Consider the following 18,462-nt stretch of genomic DNA (forward strand, 5'->3'; position numbering starts at 1 on the left):
CTTGAAATGAACGAATCCAACTCATGATAATTATGAGATGACAATATACTAGTACTTGAAAATATACATCGCTTTTATTGAAAGTTTCTTATTATCCTGGTAAAAGCTTAAAGTGGCAGCAACGATTTTCAAAGATATTTTTAGAGAAAGCTTTATCAGCAGTTACTGTTTTATTGATGACAGTTTCACATAAATACATAACGAATGACGCTTCCAGTAACTCTATGGGATCCTCTCTTAAACAACGCTGGACGTCTGGGAGTTATAATACGTGTTCCTTGAGGTTGACATGATAATGTTCCAATATTTGGGTTAAACGATATTCTAGAAACAACCCCACTGCCATTCTCCCATTTTAAAACCAATTAGGCATACTAACGTTTATTACCTTTTCATGTAAAGAAGAATATCTAAAATATTTTGAACTTCATCTGTGTTTACAGTCACGAATTCTCTAATACATATCATTATTCTGCTGTTTCCTGTGACTTCATTTATTCAAATTAAGACATAGATGTGGAGAGACCGAGTTTAATGCACACTTGTTGAGAACTAGGCTAATCTTGATTTGTTACATCAAAACAGATGAGATTTGTTATTGCTAGTCACGTACTATATACGGATTGTGATAATCACAACATCTTCCCTAGTATTCTAAACATGTTTTTGCTTTTTTTCAACAGATTTGTGTCGTATATATTTTTTGCGACAAACAATGTCTATTATGCTGTCGCTTACGCAATTCCACAATCCACTGCAACAGTTCACCAGAAAGTTACACCTATTAAATTTCTACATCACTGTTACTTAATATCTGCGTCGCGATGCTTTGTTTTGATTTTTGGAATTTGATTTTAAAATTTGCGACTTCGTGACATCATTCATTCGAAATCAACAATAGATATTTCAACATTATAATCATGGCCTTATTTTGTCTCTGGATTTTTTTTGAAAATTTATGTGAAATAGCTTTCAGGCTAAATTAAAAATTGATATAAAACGTTTGGTTTTTTGATCGGTTACAAAAATAAATTTTAGTCATTGATTGAAATTGTGTCTGTCAATCATTACACTAGAATATTTACTCTAAAGGCTCCTTGACTTCTTCAAATAATATTTGTAATGATAAAGTGAATCCCCTGGCCCTGTATAATTACGCAGAGATGTGCATCCGTATCCGCTGTGCATGCTGGGAGCAGCTATAGCTTACCTCTTGTTGAAGAGTATCCCATGCTTTAGTGAAATCTTCATGATCATCATGGTTATACACAACCATCTCCTTGTGGGTTGATTCTTGAATGTATGAGTGAACTTCGTCTTGCAGGTTAAGTCCAGCGAAGGCAATGATGATTATAGACACTTCCACGCATATTACTCCTACGATGAGAAAGTAAAACTGAGAAGGAAAAATATAGGAAAACGATTATAAATAATCTGAAATTAAACAACTACTCTCCAAACACCAAGTCTAGCAATTAAACAAATTCATGCCACTAATTTGTAAACGTCATGTTTAGAAGCTAGACATTACACTGTTAGAACGGTAGGGTAAAACTTTACCTCTGGGTGAACAACCCTGTAGGCTAAAAAAAATAATAGCTTTGTCTTATTTTCCCAGCGCGCATTTGATTCATGTTGCGAGTTTGCATGAGCAAAATTGCATAAGTTTAATCGGCTGTAAAACCAATGTTTAATTTCAAGAGTAACATTGACCAAGAGAAACCTTAATGTAATATTGCCCAACAGCAAATTTAATGTAAAACAGAGGGCGCTATTTACTGCCGTATATTCAGTCTCATATAGACTGATTATGAGTATGGATTCACTCGCATACGGACTGAAAACCGTATTAGAGAGACCAGGTTGACTGTTTTTGTAGTCGATACGCACACTATGGCCTTGAACTTTGTTTGTTTCTTTGTTTGTTGGTATATTTGTTTGTGTGTTTGTGAGTTTTTATAATTAGTACATAGCTATAGATCTATTCAGGGACTGTAGAATTGGCTAAATATTAAATACTCACCGTTAATAACCAACAACCGCTATCTCTTGCAGCAGCTATGCATCCAATGATGGATATAAAAATAAAGAATCCTACTCCGATGAGAACATAGGCAACGTAGAGGTACGAAACACCAGATAGAAACACGGCATAGGTCCCACTCAAGAACCCCAGGTACATATATATTCCAGTTACAAGAAGACCTATACCTGTCAACTGAAAAGACAAACAAAACAACATGATTAGATTTTCTCTCTTATAATGAGGCTAGGATAGTAAAGTACAATTAATGTTTGCTATTTTTTCTCCAGATAAGGTTTTTTTAAACAAAGTTTGATATAGGCCTACACAGCAAAGAATACTAATATACAACCTTACAGACTTAAACAACATACCGGGGTTTAAATCTGGCACTCAAACTTTTTAGATAGTTCTTGCTGTGTAAGAAGGAATTAAAGGATGTTGTTCAAAAGTTGCTCGTAGGTTGAGCAGAATGAAATTCAATCAGTGAATGTCGCCCAAATAGCAATAGTATACGATCCATAAAAAGACTTGGACTAGCCTGTGGATACACGTAAGAATTACAATTAATTGAGATAGATTGTCAGTTAAAACAGGTATTTGAAAAGTTTTTTTTTTAAATTATAAATTGGTTCTTTTGATGGCAAATTATTTGGATACCTTTGCAGCTCAGACAACGTCGTTATCGACAAAATAAAGACGTCAACAGCACAAAATATATCTTCACAAAATCAATTTTCAGCATAGGTATGTTGTTTAATAAAAACATATAAATGCCATCCTTATCAGTGATCGAATCATTTGTTATTGTATACATTAACAGCGCAGAAAATGTCTTGTAATATTTAGAGGAAAAACAAATGCAAAATTTAGTCGACTAGGCGATATAGCATTTATGCTTGATTTCCCGGGAGGCTCAAGTTGTCACTTTCCGTTCAATCTCATCGTATAAAAATCAATGTCCTAGATAAAACACCATGATCAGATGATGCAAAGGAAATGAGAAAAACTGGCAAACAATATATTTGTTTACTTCAAAAGGGATAAATAAAATTGGATCCGTTAAAGAAGTTATGTGTCTGACCGGGTGACCATCTTTGCAACTAGATTTGAAATCTAAGACGGAGGATGTTTCCACAAAGGTTAGAAGGCACCTTCGTTGCTGTTTTGTTTTGAAAGATGTCTTTATTATATTCTCACACGGAACGGCAGATTAGGGTATGTTTATAACGTTTCGTTGATAAGTTAGAAAAAGGCTATTAGGTTTTTTAGGGATTAGATTTGTTTCCTCACATGGCAAGTGTAGCTAATAAGTGTGCAGGTGGAACAGAGACGATTGGAATGGATTTAAGCTACCGGGGTGGAGGAATAGGGACATACATGTATCTAGAGTAGATATCCAAATCAACCCCACCGGCTGGTCCTATAATAAGAATTTTGAAAGCACGTTGTGTCATATATCCTTGTCTGATCAGGTGTTTGGCTTAATTTCTGTCTCCGAACATTTCCCCCTCTTGCATTAGTAAATCTGGGTATCCATGCCGTTGGGTAAGAAATGGGCCATACAAACGTTCACAAAAATACTTAACGGCATCTGAGGGATACAAACTTTACTTAACTTTGATCAAAATTTCTTTTTATAGAATCTTTTAAGTGAGACAATCGGATGATTCTATAGAAGGGATGAAATAACGTGTGTAATTATTGTGCATGTTTGTTGAATTAGTTGATTTGACTATAAACACGTTCCCCATTGCTAAAGTTAACGTAAAAAAGACAAGATATATCAAACAACAATGGTCACTGATGGTACCAACAACATCATTCCCCTCTCAGAAGTGAGAGGGACATACACAAGCGCACGATACTTACCTCCCACGACCTGATCTATGCACAAAACGAAGTTTGGGACCACAAGAAACCCCTGTACCACAGAAAAGGTTTTGGCACCCCGGGAGAACGGGGATGACAACGCCCAGGTGTTGGTATCGCCCAACACTAACGAGATATCGCCCTCACCAACACACGTTTCTTGCGACCCTCTACGTGAGAACGTATGACTTTCTTGAGGGGTGGAACGCATAAAACGCGGGAAGGGCTCAGGTCGTGGGAGGTAAGTATCGTGCGCTTGTGTATGTCCCTCTCACTTCTGAGAGGGGAATACACTACGCACCCTCTACTTACCTCCCACGACCTGATCTATGCACAGAATACCACTGAGAGCTAGGAGGTGGAAGAAAGTCGTGAGAGGTAAGGAGGGCACGCAGTGCCAACTCCGCTCAACCACAACAAAAAACCACCCAACCCATGGCTCGCCTAACGTCCTCAACCCGATCCCTGGCGGCCTGCAAGCAGTGCTGAAGTACCTACAGCTGAACGACTTGCGAGGACGTCCTCAAGGTAGGTCGACTGGCAGGTGGTGGGGCTCTTCCAGCCTGCTGCGTCGAGCACCTCCCTTAAGGACGTCCCAGAATGGAAGGCCCAAGAGGCCGCTTGGGAACGAGTGTTGTGACACCTGACTGTGACAGTGTCTGGGGACCCGTCATCCGTTCATGATGTTTTTGATGGGCGCAACGGATGACGGAGGCAACCCAGTGGCAAATGGTGCTTTTAGTGGCCGGCCTAAATGGCCTGGCCGATGTGATACAAAGCTGCCTGATGCCCCTCCCCCTGATCTGCTCGGTACGCTTTAGGTACGATCTAAGGGCCCTAACGGGGCATGACGGTTTCTCCGCCTGCCCCTCGACCAGGACCAGATCAGGGAGGAACATCGGGGTAGAGAAGGACATGATCTGGTTCTTAACCAAAAATCCGGTCCTAGGCAGAATAGAGAAAACCCCGTAGGTGAAGCGTAGATGGGGCTCGTCGATCGACAGAGCATGAATATCAGAGCAACGACGGCCGCAGGCCACTGCCACTAAGAACACTGTCTGTAGTGTCAGGTCCTGCAGCGAGAGATTCTCGAAGGGCTCAAAAATCTCAGCTAGATATCGCAACACCCACGGGAGGTCCCACTCCGGAACCAGGAGTGGACTGGGCCTCTCCGCGAATATGCCCTTAATGAGGGCGGAGAGGGCTGGACCCGAGGAGATGGTCATACCTCCCCAAAGCCGTGATGGACCGTGGCTATGACCGTCCTGTACGCTTGGGCGGTCCGAGACATACAACCGCCGTGGAAAACTTCTGTAAGGAAGTCCGCGTCTTAGTCTACAGGGGCAGAATGGGGGTCGATTTTTCGACCGGCCCACCTCCTGTAGAACCGGCAAAGTCGCGAATTGTAAGACTCTCGAGTCGTCTGTCGCCTTGCCTTTGCGGGGAGCGTGGCAGCTGACTCAGAAAATCCCGCCGCCTGATACGCCAGACAGTGAGATGGAGGTTGTTGATCACTTCCATCTGACCTGCTGGCGTGGCGGAACGGACAGAAGATCCCTACGGCGAGGGAGGCTGACTGGCTCCCCCACTAGGAGGTCCAGGAGGCGGGGGAACCATCACTGCTTGGGCCAGAGAGGAGCGATTAGAAGGAGGAAACAGCCTGCAGTGCGGGCTACCTTCTCCAGCACCCGAGGAATCAGAGCAATGGGAGGAAAGGCGTAACCGAATACGCCCTCCCAGCTCTCCCGCATGGCGTCTCCGCCTATCGCCTGGGGGTCTTGACCCCAGGAGAAGTAGGTCGGAAGTTGATGGTTCCGATGAGACGCAAACGGGTCGACATGCGGGCGATCTGGAAGATGGAACGGCAGACTGCTGGATGAAGATGCCAATCTTCTGACGCTCCCCTCTGGGCTAGGCGCGTGGAGGACTGGAGGCCCCCTCGGGACAGTGAATCGGCCAGGGTGGTGTCTACCCCGGCCAGGTGCTCCGCACGGAGGGAAATATCCCTCCGTTGACACCACAGGATGAGGGACACCGTCTCCATGCAAATGCTGAGACTTCTGGTGCCTTCCACCCTGTTGATGTAGGACACAACTGTCATGCTGTCGCATCTGACCAGGATGAACAGGCCGTGAAAATGGGCGAGGAAAATGGCCCACAGCTCGAGGAGATTGATGTGTCTCCGAGCTTGAGTCCTCGAACACCGCCCGGAGAGCCTGATGCCCTGAAAGTGGGCTCCCCATCCTGACTTGGATGCATCCGTGGTAAAGACGTGGGAAGGACGGGGTTTCGGGAATGGAACGCCTAACTGAACACTTGGCTGACCTATCCACCAGGAAAGGCAGGGGAGGAGATGCCGAGGGACCGGAGTCCGGAGGCTCAAAGGATGGTGCCACGTTCGATACCCCCCGAGGAAGTACACCTGTATCTTCCTCGTGCGTAGCCGGCAGCCTGGAACCAGATCTATAAGGCTGGCCATCAGCCCTAGAAGGCGAAGCCACGACCGAGCCTGGACCGATGCTGCCTGCCTAATCTGCAGAGTGCAGAGCCGAACGTCGGCGATCCTCGAGCCTATAGGAGAAACCCGGCCCCTGGCGAAGTCCATAGTCGCCCCCAGGAACTGAGGCGACTTGGATGGGGAGAAGACTTCTGGTGGTTTATGATAAACCCCAGTGACTCGACCAGCCTGCACACCCCCGAACATCCTGGCGCAGACACTGCGGAGATGGGGCTACCAACAACCAGTCGTCTAGGTAGACGAAGATCGTGATCCCCTTCCTCCGGAGAAACTCTGCCACCGACTTGACCAGTCGAGTGAATGTCCGGGGCCGTGGAGAGGTCAAAGGGAGGACCCGGAACTGAAAGGCGGTACCGTCGAACACGAAGCGAAGCCATTTCTGGTCTGACTCGCAGATTGGTACGTGGAGGTATGCATCTATCAGATCTAGGATGACTACCCACCAGCCTGGCTGAAGGACAGATAACACCGCCCGCAGCATCTCCACCCGGAAACGCGGGGCCTTGATGTAGGCATTCAGGGGCTTCAAGTTGAGGATTGGGCACCACTCTCCGGATTTCTTTGTGGTAAGGAAGAACGTGGAGTAGTGGCCTGAAAGGAAGGCCCTGGGAAGAGGTCTGATGGCTCTTTTTGTTAGGAGAGCTTCGATCTCCTCCACCAAAGCCTCCCTCTGTAAGGGGTCCAGCGGAGACGGGGTGACTCGAACCCCCCGGAACCGAGGGGGGCGGAAGGTGAACTCGATCTGGTAGCCTAGGGACACTGTATCTAGGACCCATCGGTCTGAGGTCACCCTCGCCAAGCCCTGGCAATGCCAGGAGACGACCGCCCACTGGGAGTGGACGGTCGGGTCCCGGAAGGGAGTCAGAACCGGCGTCCCCGACCACGTCCGCCATAGGCGGATGGGTCGTCACGACCGGCACCGTCACTCTTGCCTCGCCCTCCCTTGCTTGCCGAGCGTAAGGGATCCGAGCGGTTGACCGGTGGACCATGGCTGCCGTCGGGGGTCGCTCTACCGTCCTGGACGGACGGGAAGCCTTCCGACGGTCGAGCCGTGGAACCATTGAGGTCGACCGCACACAGGGAGGACACCTGAGCAGCGCCTACGCCCGGGGCACTCAACCCGACCGCAACAGGTGCCGTCGAGGAGTAGCCGCTCGGGCGCGATCCAGCCCATTGCTCATGGGGTGCCGGGGCTGCACACCCACCTACGGCACTCGACCCGGACGCCGTAGCGCTCAGGGAGCCGCCGTGAGGGTATGAGTAACCAGCTGCTGCTGTTGAGGCACCTGGATATAGGTCGGGTTGGCTGTCAGAATTTTGGGCCGAAACTGCTGGGGCGCTAATGTGGCCGATGCCTTTGGTTGGCTGGCCTCCTTAGCCGCCTTCCGTTTGGTACGCTCATCCTCGGCCAGCCTGGGTAAGGCCCCGCCGAATAGATCGGTACCAAACGGAGCAGACCTCAGCTCTCTTTGTCAGAAAAGTTGAGCGCATGGACAACCAAGGCTCGGCGCGCCAAGACAGAACGGATCGAGATACGAGCGAAGTGCTCTGCCGAGAGATGATTGAGGTCTGCCAACACATGGACTGCCCTCAGTGTCGCCTCAGGAGACAAGGACATTTCCTTGTCCAGCAAGCTCCGTGCTAGATGAGCGCTGGCGAGCTGTTGGACATTGGAAATGCGGAGCCCGTCCCTGGCGAGAGACGCCAGTGACCGTAGTTCCTCATCCCGGGCCCTATCCCAGGGAGGCACCATGTGGGGTGCCTTTGGTCCAGCCTGCCTGGGGGCTCCCTCAACTCCTGAGGGGAGGGAGCTCTCTGGGCGACACTTGGTCCCCTTATCCCGCTCCATCTGGTGATAGGCCGCCTCCGGACAGAGGGGGGTTTCTAAGAACGCCACATCCTCTGTAACGTGGGGGAACGCCCGTGCCAGCCACGGGAGGCGGTCTACCTCACCCTGATCCTGTACGGACGTGGTGAGTGCTTTGATGTCACGTGATAAGGAGATGACGGGCATTGACTGGGGGTTTATGGCTTAGTTGGCTTTGCCGCATACCCTAAGTCGGAAGCCAGTTGCGGGGGCGTCTCAAACTCCAATCGCATCTTAGCGTCCGATAAGACGGCTGCGAGAAAAGGAGCCGAGACGTAGGCGTAAGGAGCCTCTACCGCAACTGGTCCTCCTCGGAGTCCTGAGTCGGTGCTGGGAATGAGTAAGGATCCCCAGCCTCGACACTGATCATAACTCCACTGGTACCGTACAGGTGGAGCCGGATCGGGCTGAGGAACCCTCCCCACCGAGTTGGCTCCTGAGTGGGGCCACGCTCAGGACCGAGGCGGCCCGACCGCTCTGCGGTCGAATGTAAGGAGAAAGCTTGAGTTTCTGCAGCGAACGCGTAGCCAGCTAAGCTTGGGGGAAGATGTGGGATCTGAGCCTGCGAGCCTGATGGAAGGAAGGACCGGGTCATACTCGCCGGCGGAGGAAACGACGAGGGGCCTGAGATCAAACGCGAGAGAGAGAGTAGGATCGACCCTGCTGGTCGACCACGGTGAACGTGTCTGGCCAAGGTGCTTGGCTCTGCAAGGGGTTACCGACCGAGTAGGGTTGCTGGGAAGCTCCGAGAGAGACCGAGAAGGACGCTGAGTGACTGACAGGGTTGCGATGAACTCCAACGGGGATATCAGAACCTCTCTGTCTGTCCTGGGGGAGTCGAAAAATCCCGAGAAGACTCTACCTCTGTCTGAGAACCATCCTGAAAGCTCATCATAGCTAGCATCTATGCTAATCGCATCTGACTGCGGATCCGGGCCCGTTGATGGCAAACCTGGACCCACTGGTCGGGTTACCGCCGAGGGCACCTGACCGGGATCTTTGCCTAACAAACCAATAAGTTGGTTCATGCGGTATAACGCTGACGGGTCCGGAAGCGATGAGATGAGTGTTGACAGGGCCTCAGCCTGAGATGCCGAGCACTGACTGCTCTGGGATCTCGAATGCTCAACCATCGGGGGAGCAGCTAGGACAGAGGAGAGATCCCGATACCCGCTCTGGCCAGGAGCCGAGCGTAAGGAATCCGAGCGGCTGACCCCCGCTCTGGCCAGGAGCCGAGCGTAAGGAATCCGAGCGGCTGACCGGTGGACCGTAGCTGCCACCGGAGGTCGCTCTACCGTCCTGGACGGACGGGAGGCCTTCCGACGGTCGAGCCATGGAACCATTGAGGTCGACCGCACACGGGGAGGACGCCTGAGCAGCGCCCACGCCCGGGTCACTCGACCCGACCGCAACAGGTGCAGTCGAGGAGTGGCCGCTCGGGCGCGAGCCAGGCCATTACTCAGGGGTGCCGGGGCTGCACACCCACAGACGGCACTCGACCCGGACGCCGTAGCGCTCAGGGAGGACGCCTGAGTAGCGCCCACGCCCGGGGCACTCAACCCGACCGCAACAGGTGCAGTCGAGGAGTGGCCGCTCGGGCGCGAGCCAGGCCATTGCTCAGGGGTGCGGGGCTGTACACTCACCTACGGCTATCGACCCGGACGCCGTAGCGCTCAGGGAGCCGTGAGGGTACGAGCCACCCAGCAACAGAGTGAGAGAGGGAGACCGTCTCTCTCATACCTGGTCTCCTGGAGCTACCTGCAATGGAGAAAGGATAAGAAAACATGTAAACTCCCTCTCGTCTCCGAAGAGACTGAAGGGAAGGAACCCCGGCGTAAGAGGAGAGGGATAAGCAAGAGGGCCAACCTGCAATGGGGAGGACCCCCTCCTCAACCACCAGAGAACCCAAAACATGAGAAAGCGCACGGGATCCAAAAAAAGTGAACACGAGATCCCCTACTACTGAAAGGTGCGTATGAGAACAGTTTTGACATATGCCCCGCACTATTAAGCGAAAAAACGCGAATTTTAAGCTTACTGCATGTGCGAAGAAAAATGAGTCAAAACACCGACTACGAAAGCCAAAGTAGCCGGGACAGAAGGGGAAATCGCCAAGAAATAATCCCGGCGACCTCCCTGTGGAATTACCAGGGGGGAGCCGAGTGAGAACCTATGATTATTTTACTTGGGCGGTCTCACGTCGGCCACAGAGACTACGAGAAACTAGCAAGAAAAAAACATCACAAATGGGAAAAAATCTTGCTAAAGTTACAGAAAATACCACCGAAGTGATAACTGATACTTGCGTAACCGTTACTCGGAAATAAGCCTCACGCTGCTACGATATTTCTCAACAGAAACTGGAGCTCTTCGTAAACACGTCCTTGTTGGTCGCAAGAAACGAATTGGTGAGGGCGATATCTCGTTAGTGTTGGGCGATACCAACACCTGGGCGTTGTCATCCCCGTTCTCCCGGGGGTGCCAAAACCTTTTCTGTGGTACAGGGGGTTTCTTGTGGTCCCAAACTTCGTTTTGTGCATAGATCAGGTCGTGGGAGGTAAGTAGAGGGTGCGTAGTGTATTGAATGATTCCTGTTCGGCCGGTCGATGACACCCAGTACCCACAATATGGTATTTTCTATATATTGAAAGCAGGAACTTTGTGTTTGAATTTTAAAAGGTTTCTTGCAATTCATCAGCAAATCACTTAATGTAGGAAAGGAAAACAAGCAATGTGTTTTGTTCAATTCTCGTGCGAATCGCAAAGTCCCATGGTAGGCAATTATTGCTATGTTTTTTGTTCGTTTTGGGTTTTTTTTTGAAAGAGGAATTCAATTACGGGTAGAATGAACTTCTTTTGAAATTATCACTTGCCAGTACTGAACGAGGTTAGGTTTATACGTTTGTAGTTACCATATGGCGCATACACATTATCACCAATATTATCTGACAGTTATGGCCCTCATCACCATTATACCATTAAAAATAAACATTGTTATCGTCTCGATCAAGAAAGGATGAGGCATTATGATGGGTATGGTATACACAGTGTTATCATGGTAATGTTGCTACACGCATGTATATTACAATTACCATAGTTACTATACACCCTATTAATATCTTAGCATACAATTTGAATGATTCATTTGGTCCAAAAATGAAATTTAGCTCATATCATTAATATCAAAGTTAAGATAAAAGAATAAAAATCAGTGTAGCAATTTACAGGACCGAGATTGGAGCAAACGTTATCATCTCAATTGTTCCTAAGTATGTTAGTTTGTTCACATATTATTGTTGTATTTCTTCACATACGTTTTGGGAGCATCTGTTAAATTTATTTTATTACATTTATTTTTAATTCATTACATCTTCTTTATTCATTAGTGTATTACAACTAAGCCATCAGTGTGTTTTTTCCAGTTTCAGGTTCCTACGAATAAACAATCCTCACATACACATACCGCGCACATAATTATATGCCCTATTATTGCATAATAGGATTTTAAAGATTTGTCGAGACATTTTAAGGTCAGCATGAGGGGCGGTCAATAAGTTCGTAGAACACGTAGAACAAGGTACTTGAAAGAGTACTAGCCAAATTATTTCTATCTCACTTTAGAACATGGTCATTGTATACCTTAATGCACCCATCTCAATTTTCCTTGAAACATTCTATGTCTTCTGAATGGAAGTCTTCCGATTGCTCCATGAGCCATTCTTCAGTGAAGGCTCACCAGCATTGATCACCCTCAAACCTGATATTTTGAAGGTAGGACTTAAAATTCTAAAATATGTTTACCTTACTGGGGGCCATGCTCCGCCTAGACCACAATATGGTTGTTTTAGTTATCTTATCTGACCTCTCTGTCGTGAATGGCAGCTTGACAAACTAAGAATAATGCAAAGGACACAATCCGAGAACAGACCCATTCCTACCAACAACCTTCTTCACTTGATGGCTTGCCTCAATTTTGCTATCAAAATTGTATGATATGTGCCTATTATTATACTTTTATTTGGCAAATGATCTGTAATCAAGACTCTCCCTGAATCTCATAAAGCAGCGATGAAGACCTTGACCTATATGACCGAGTGATGATCTTCTTAGGGGTGGGAGATCATCCAGGTGCTTCCACTGAATGGACTCATAATTCCAGTGATTAATGTATGTCTTATCACCTTTAGCTAAATACATATGAAACTTAGCCTATAGCCAGTATCGTTCCGTGATGATTGTTTGCTTTACTTCGCGGAAACAATATTATTAGCCTACACTGGCTATCCAGGCATTTTATTGTATGAGCTTGGAATGGTCCATGGATTTCCCATGGATTAGCATGTGTCCCTCACGAACCAACCTGGGTAAACAAACAAACAAAATTGACACCAATCAATTTCATGTTAAAATCATATATTTTATTATCAAACAGCTTTGTTGTTTATAAAATCATAATTTTATCCCAGATCACCATATAATACATCCAACAATGAAATGCAAGTGGATTTCTTGCGTAATACATAACAGTTGAAAATGTACTTGCAAAATTGTAATCCTAATGACAAGACTGAGAGGGACATTGTTGTGGATTTTTCTAACAACATTTTTCCACTATTCATTGTCTTATTATATACAGGGTGTCCCAAAAAGCGGACGGACCCAACAAATGTAATGATATCTTAAAATTTTCATTACCATGATCTCGAATGTAAAAATGGTTACTGGACATAATTTGCAATAATAAAATCAGCATTATTTTGGAACAAGTGATCTATGTTGTAAAGCAAATTTTCTGATAATTTAAAAAATGACATTCAAATTTAGACGGGTCTGTTAGTTCTTGAGTTATTGGTCAAAATACAGATAATATACATTTTTCGATATTTGTTCGTATAACTCAAGAACTGTAAAACCTACTTTTGAAATTCTCATAAAATTTACTCTAAGATACATGCCTAAGGGGTTTGATTTTTGAGAAAATTAGACAAATTGAGTCATTGAGTGTTGCTAATGACAGCCAAACGATTCGGCTTTTACATTCGTAAACATTTTGATGATTGGTGAAAGCACATTTTGAAATATCACAGCATTCGTCGGACCCCTTTTTCGTGACACCCTGCATGTATTCGTTTTCTAACAACGTTATGTTGTAGTATACGAGTATAGGCCTAGCGCCTATTCTCCTTGTGTACAAGGTGAAGGGATCATACAACAAAATGCGGGTTTTTGTTTTCGATGCTACGATAAATAGCAATTGGTGATGCTGAACTACAAGAAAACAAAACAAGTCTTGGGAGTTGCGACTATAGTTCCAGAGGATTATTTTTCTCGAAGTTTTGAAGAAAAACGGGCAGGAAATCAATTTTACGATTTTACAAAATTGACCGCGCACCAAAAATCAAACGCAGGGTCCGGGTGCCTTGAGAGTTGAGACATAGCCCATGTTTTTGTTTTGGCGCAGTAGGCATATTATCTTAGCGCAATATAAAAGTTAAGCACAGATATATCTTGACTCTTGACTACATTGCAGCATTAAACTTGATTTATATACAATTTTTTTATATAAAAGTATGTTCATCTTGCTCAGTAATGCTTACATGTATTTACTTGGGTCACACTTATAATATACATTCCATCAAACCAATAATGTTTTACTGACCAGACAGTTTCGACCATCTTGGGCAATGGCCATCTTCAGAGTGATGTTTTTATCTGATCCAACTTCTGTACACCGACAGAGACGAGGGGGCCATTATCTTAGTCACGTCTATGATCCACTTCTGGGTGCTGGTTCGCCCTCTGTTGGTGTACAGAAGATGGCCATCGCCCAAGATGGTCGAAACTGTCAGGTTAGTAAAACATAATTGGTTTTAACAAGATGAAATGTTTATTATGAGTTTTCACAAACCTAATGAACCTCTTCAAGAATATTGGGTCACACTTCCTGTGTACATGATTTACAATAACGAAGATTAGATAAGACGTGGATACGGAGTGTTATATGATTGTGGAAATAGCAAAAACTTGCAATAGTAAGTTGCGTAAACTTTAAGCAAACTTGATACAATTCGGATAAAGTTAAGACATTGTTGTAAATTTATAATCTATTCGCATAAGTGCTGAAAATCGTGGGTAATTTTATGCACTTTTGTTAATTTAATCCAGCCTGGATATTTCCCCCCAAGTGACAAGGGCCTGAAGAAAAGATTAATATTGTAAAGTCTTTGAAACACAAAGTAGTGCTTGGACTTCGTACACCTCTTGAGTATTTTGTTTATAGCAATATAATTATTATAACGATTAAGAATCGCTCTGCCTATAGTAACATATTTATTCAATTTTAGTGTCATTTTCAGTAAGATGCACATACCACTCTTCACAAAAATGTCAAAATCAAACCAAGATCAGACATGTAATATGCGCATCAAAACTTTCAATTGTTGATATTCCGGAAACAATCGGTCAGTTTTTGAGATGAATGCAGCTACTAATTTACTATTATACAGACAATACAGAACATAAGTCTATAATGTATATCTTTTTAAAATTGTTTTCAGACCTTTGTATAATGTTCATTATATAAAAATTATATTTACAAATTCATTGTACATAGAAATATAATACACCTTTGTTAAAAATGTACATTCTTAAAAATTTCATTGGTTATAATATAAAATAAGTGCATGGCTAGTTTTGATTTAAACGAGATCATTATAGAGACTTGCAAGAGTTGCACATATAATTATAAACATTTTTATTCTTTTTGAAAATGTTTAATAAAATATTGTTAAGTAGGATAACCCGGAATGGTTATATTATCACTGACTGCTGAGATCAATTGGGCCCTGAGCAAGACTACAGTAGTCTTGCTCAGGGCCCAAGTCATCCCATTGTTTAGTTTCAAAATAAAATAAAAAGCGTCCTTTAAAAAATTTGAAAAGAACTAACATTTCGTTTGTGTTTTAATTTATAGGTTATATAGTAACTTTTTATCTCTTCCAGCTCCAGTGACATCTCATTAATTATCCTGGACCTTTGAATACATTGAAATGGTTTTAGCATTTTACTTGGAAAAGCAATATAACAGTGATGCAGTGGTAGTTTCCACGATCCTCCAGTGAACATTTGCTTAATCCTACCCAGGATAATATGTATGAGGTGTCAGTGGTGTTGGAACAGAAAGTAGTCTCGTAGCTTCCATCTGCGCCCGATTCGCGAAACTCGGTAGTATGCTTTTACGCAATCACGCGATGTGCGTATTACAATAAGATTAACAATCTATTCATGCATGACCAATTCGAATAGAACTAACTGTTTGTTTGTGTTTTAATTTGTAGAATGACTAACACAATAAATAATGTTGTTCTTATTGGCAATTCAAGTAGCTTCCAGCTGAGCCAGGTTCTCGAAACTCGTAGTAAACGTACGACAATCGTATACGCAATGGCCATGATCAGTAATCACACGATGTAAGTATTAAAATTAAAAAAAAATCTTTTCATGCATGACGACCGAGTTTCGCAAAACTGGCCCAGTTTCGTAAACGTATATGTTACTAGGGACATTAGTTGAAACAGGGACAGTCTTAAGTACTTATTCTGTGTAGTGCTTTGTAAGTAAAGCAATCGTAGCAACATTGGTGTAGCTATGTTGTATGTACCTTTGTCGTTGGGTAAGGTAGCAAAAGGTATTAATATACATTTGGTCACATTTCTATCTAACCATTTGTATACAATAAAAAATTTAAAAAAACATTGGCAATGCATTTTAATGGATAATAACCAGTGAGAATCATAATAGTCCAGTCACAGTGATTCACTGGCAACAGATATGGTGTATGAATAACATAACAGTTGCTAGGCATTGTTGCCCTTTGTAAAAAAACATTCTAGTTCATGTAGTTTTGATTTACCAATAAAGAATTATCATACGAAAACCATGAAAACTGTACTTGTTTATAACGGCCGGTCAATTATTACGTCATTGCCGAAACGAGTAGCCACAACTCGCTTATTTAATTATGATTTTTGTTTCGAATTATAGTAAAATCAGGTGTTTGATCATAGTGGTCTTTTATTCCCTTTAGTTTAGACAAAACTAAAGTGTGTTTTGTTAAGCAATGCAAGGCACTGCATGTTATTATTCGTGTCCATAATTACCGCTATCCTCTTTCAGATCGGTCATATAGAACTCCGTTCTTTTCGCAAACGTTACGATATCAATTCCAACTACAAAGGCCGCGTCACGTAATAGATCGCACTGATTCCCTGTACCTTTGGTCGTACAACCCTTCCATTTCATTGACCATGTCATTTAAATCTCTCAAGAAAACTAGCGTGACATTATAAACTACACTACTCCAAAAATTAAAAGATCAAAAACTGACTTTCTTTGTCTGCTCTCGTATTGCTGACCAAGGTGTTTCAGTGATATGGGACTTCAGTACTCGGTAGTACAAGTGTGCAGAAATGATACTCAAATGATTACAGTGTCAAGTCTGCTTTTGAAAATCGTCAATAAATAAGTATGATCATTTAATGTTTTGAGTAGTGTATACATATGCTGTGATTTCCCATTTAAATCAGTACTGGGACCGAAGTCAGAATATTAGTATAATACACATAATCATCAAAATGTTATCAGTCCGTATCGTAGACACCAGCCGAACAGCACCTTTGTTTAACTCCAAATCTTAGTAAGTAGTATAAAATGAGAATATAGACAATGAGGATGACCTGAAGGAAGACGAAACCCACGCAAACGGAACCAATTACTTGAAGGCCATGGTTTACGGTATCCATTATGGCGTCACCACAACCCTGCAGATGAAAAAATAACATAGAGAAAGGTGTTAATCAACAGCTACCTTCGACTATATTTATAAATATATATTTATAAATACCCACGTGACCCATGGGCATGACATACCAAGACCAGTTAACGTGACCAAATCTTCATGCCATTGAAAAGGATACGAACTCTTTGGATAAATATCATCAATTGAATACCAAAAGTATTACTCATGGGGAGATTCCGAATTATGTTATCAAAAACAACATTTTGAAAGTATATTTTGAAAAATATTTATTGACGGAATACTCCCAAAAACAGGAAAATACAACTAACCACAAACATGATAAAAAGAGATTATGGGCGAGAACTTTCTGAAAGCTTCTGAGAAAGGTTGCGATTTGTTACGCCTTTTTGCCGCGCCCGACGCCGCGTCTCACTATTAATTTTAAAAATCACTTCACAATGTTTTACGGGCGTAATCACGAAAATGGTGTAAATCTTAATCTCTCAATTATGATATGGCGAGGTACGGCTAACGTCCAGGAATATACAGAGCAGATAAAGAGTTCCACAAATTCACACGGTGAATGCCGTAGAGTCAGTTTTTGTTTGGTTTTGTATGTATTCCGTAAATGTGTTCTGAAAGTAACGGGAAATAGCTGATACCCACCTCTTTAAATCTATAATCGTTTCCTGATCTTCCGCAGCCTACTTGATAGATTTTGCAACAACTGTCTGGTGTGTCTCCCACTCCGAATGTTTTACCTGCATACTGAAACCAGTCATTGGGTCGGTCAAACCCACAACACTTTTCCTGAAATGATCAAAGAACACGGCAACATTAATTGATTTATAGCCTTGATAATGTACAAAGTATTAATTTCCGTCAAAATATACAGGATAATAACCACACACCTCACATAAGAAAGCAAAATTACGTTGATTCAACATGGCCAAAGTCAATATAAGACAATGGGACAATAATGATAATGTCTCAAGTCACTCCTTATATAAGAAAAACGTATTTTGGCAGCTTAAAAGTATCGCGTACAATGTACTCAAGTATCTACCACCGATAGTCCTAAAGCTACATACTGCAGTTACAGTCCGTTTTCCTATACACAATACACAGTGCTCTCACCATTGACGCGTGACCTCTACAAATGATGTATGTTGGAAGAATGGGCACTTGCCTAGTTAACATCACTGTGTGAAAAATAACCAGCCAATATTTAACTTATTCTCCAAACTTCTAGCAAATATATTTCTCTAACATGACCTAAAATTACAGCTAGGTTAGATGTTCAGAAATAGTCGCACTTTTGTAAAATATGAGTGAGGGCAAGGCATAGCTAGCCAACTCCCCGTGTTAATTGAATGGAGATTTGA

General features: G+C 43.9%; 1 long non-coding RNA gene across 1 annotated transcript; it reads right to left on the reverse strand.

The window, feature by feature from the left end:
- Positions 1 to 14,277: 14,277 nt before the first annotated feature.
- On the reverse strand, positions 14,278 to 17,926 carry LOC140155795 (uncharacterized). The gene is made up of 2 exons (XR_011859428.1): positions 17,744 to 17,926; positions 14,278 to 17,099 (listed from the first exon to the last, which is right to left on the reverse strand). It is a non-coding gene; the product is annotated as an uncharacterized lncRNA (long non-coding RNA).
- Between the last annotated feature and the right edge of the window lie 536 nt (positions 17,927 to 18,462).

Source organism: Amphiura filiformis, chromosome 6 (genome assembly GCF_039555335.1).
Source record: "Amphiura filiformis chromosome 6, Afil_fr2py, whole genome shotgun sequence".
NCBI lineage: Eukaryota > Metazoa > Echinodermata > Ophiuroidea > Amphilepidida > Amphiuridae > Amphiura > Amphiura filiformis.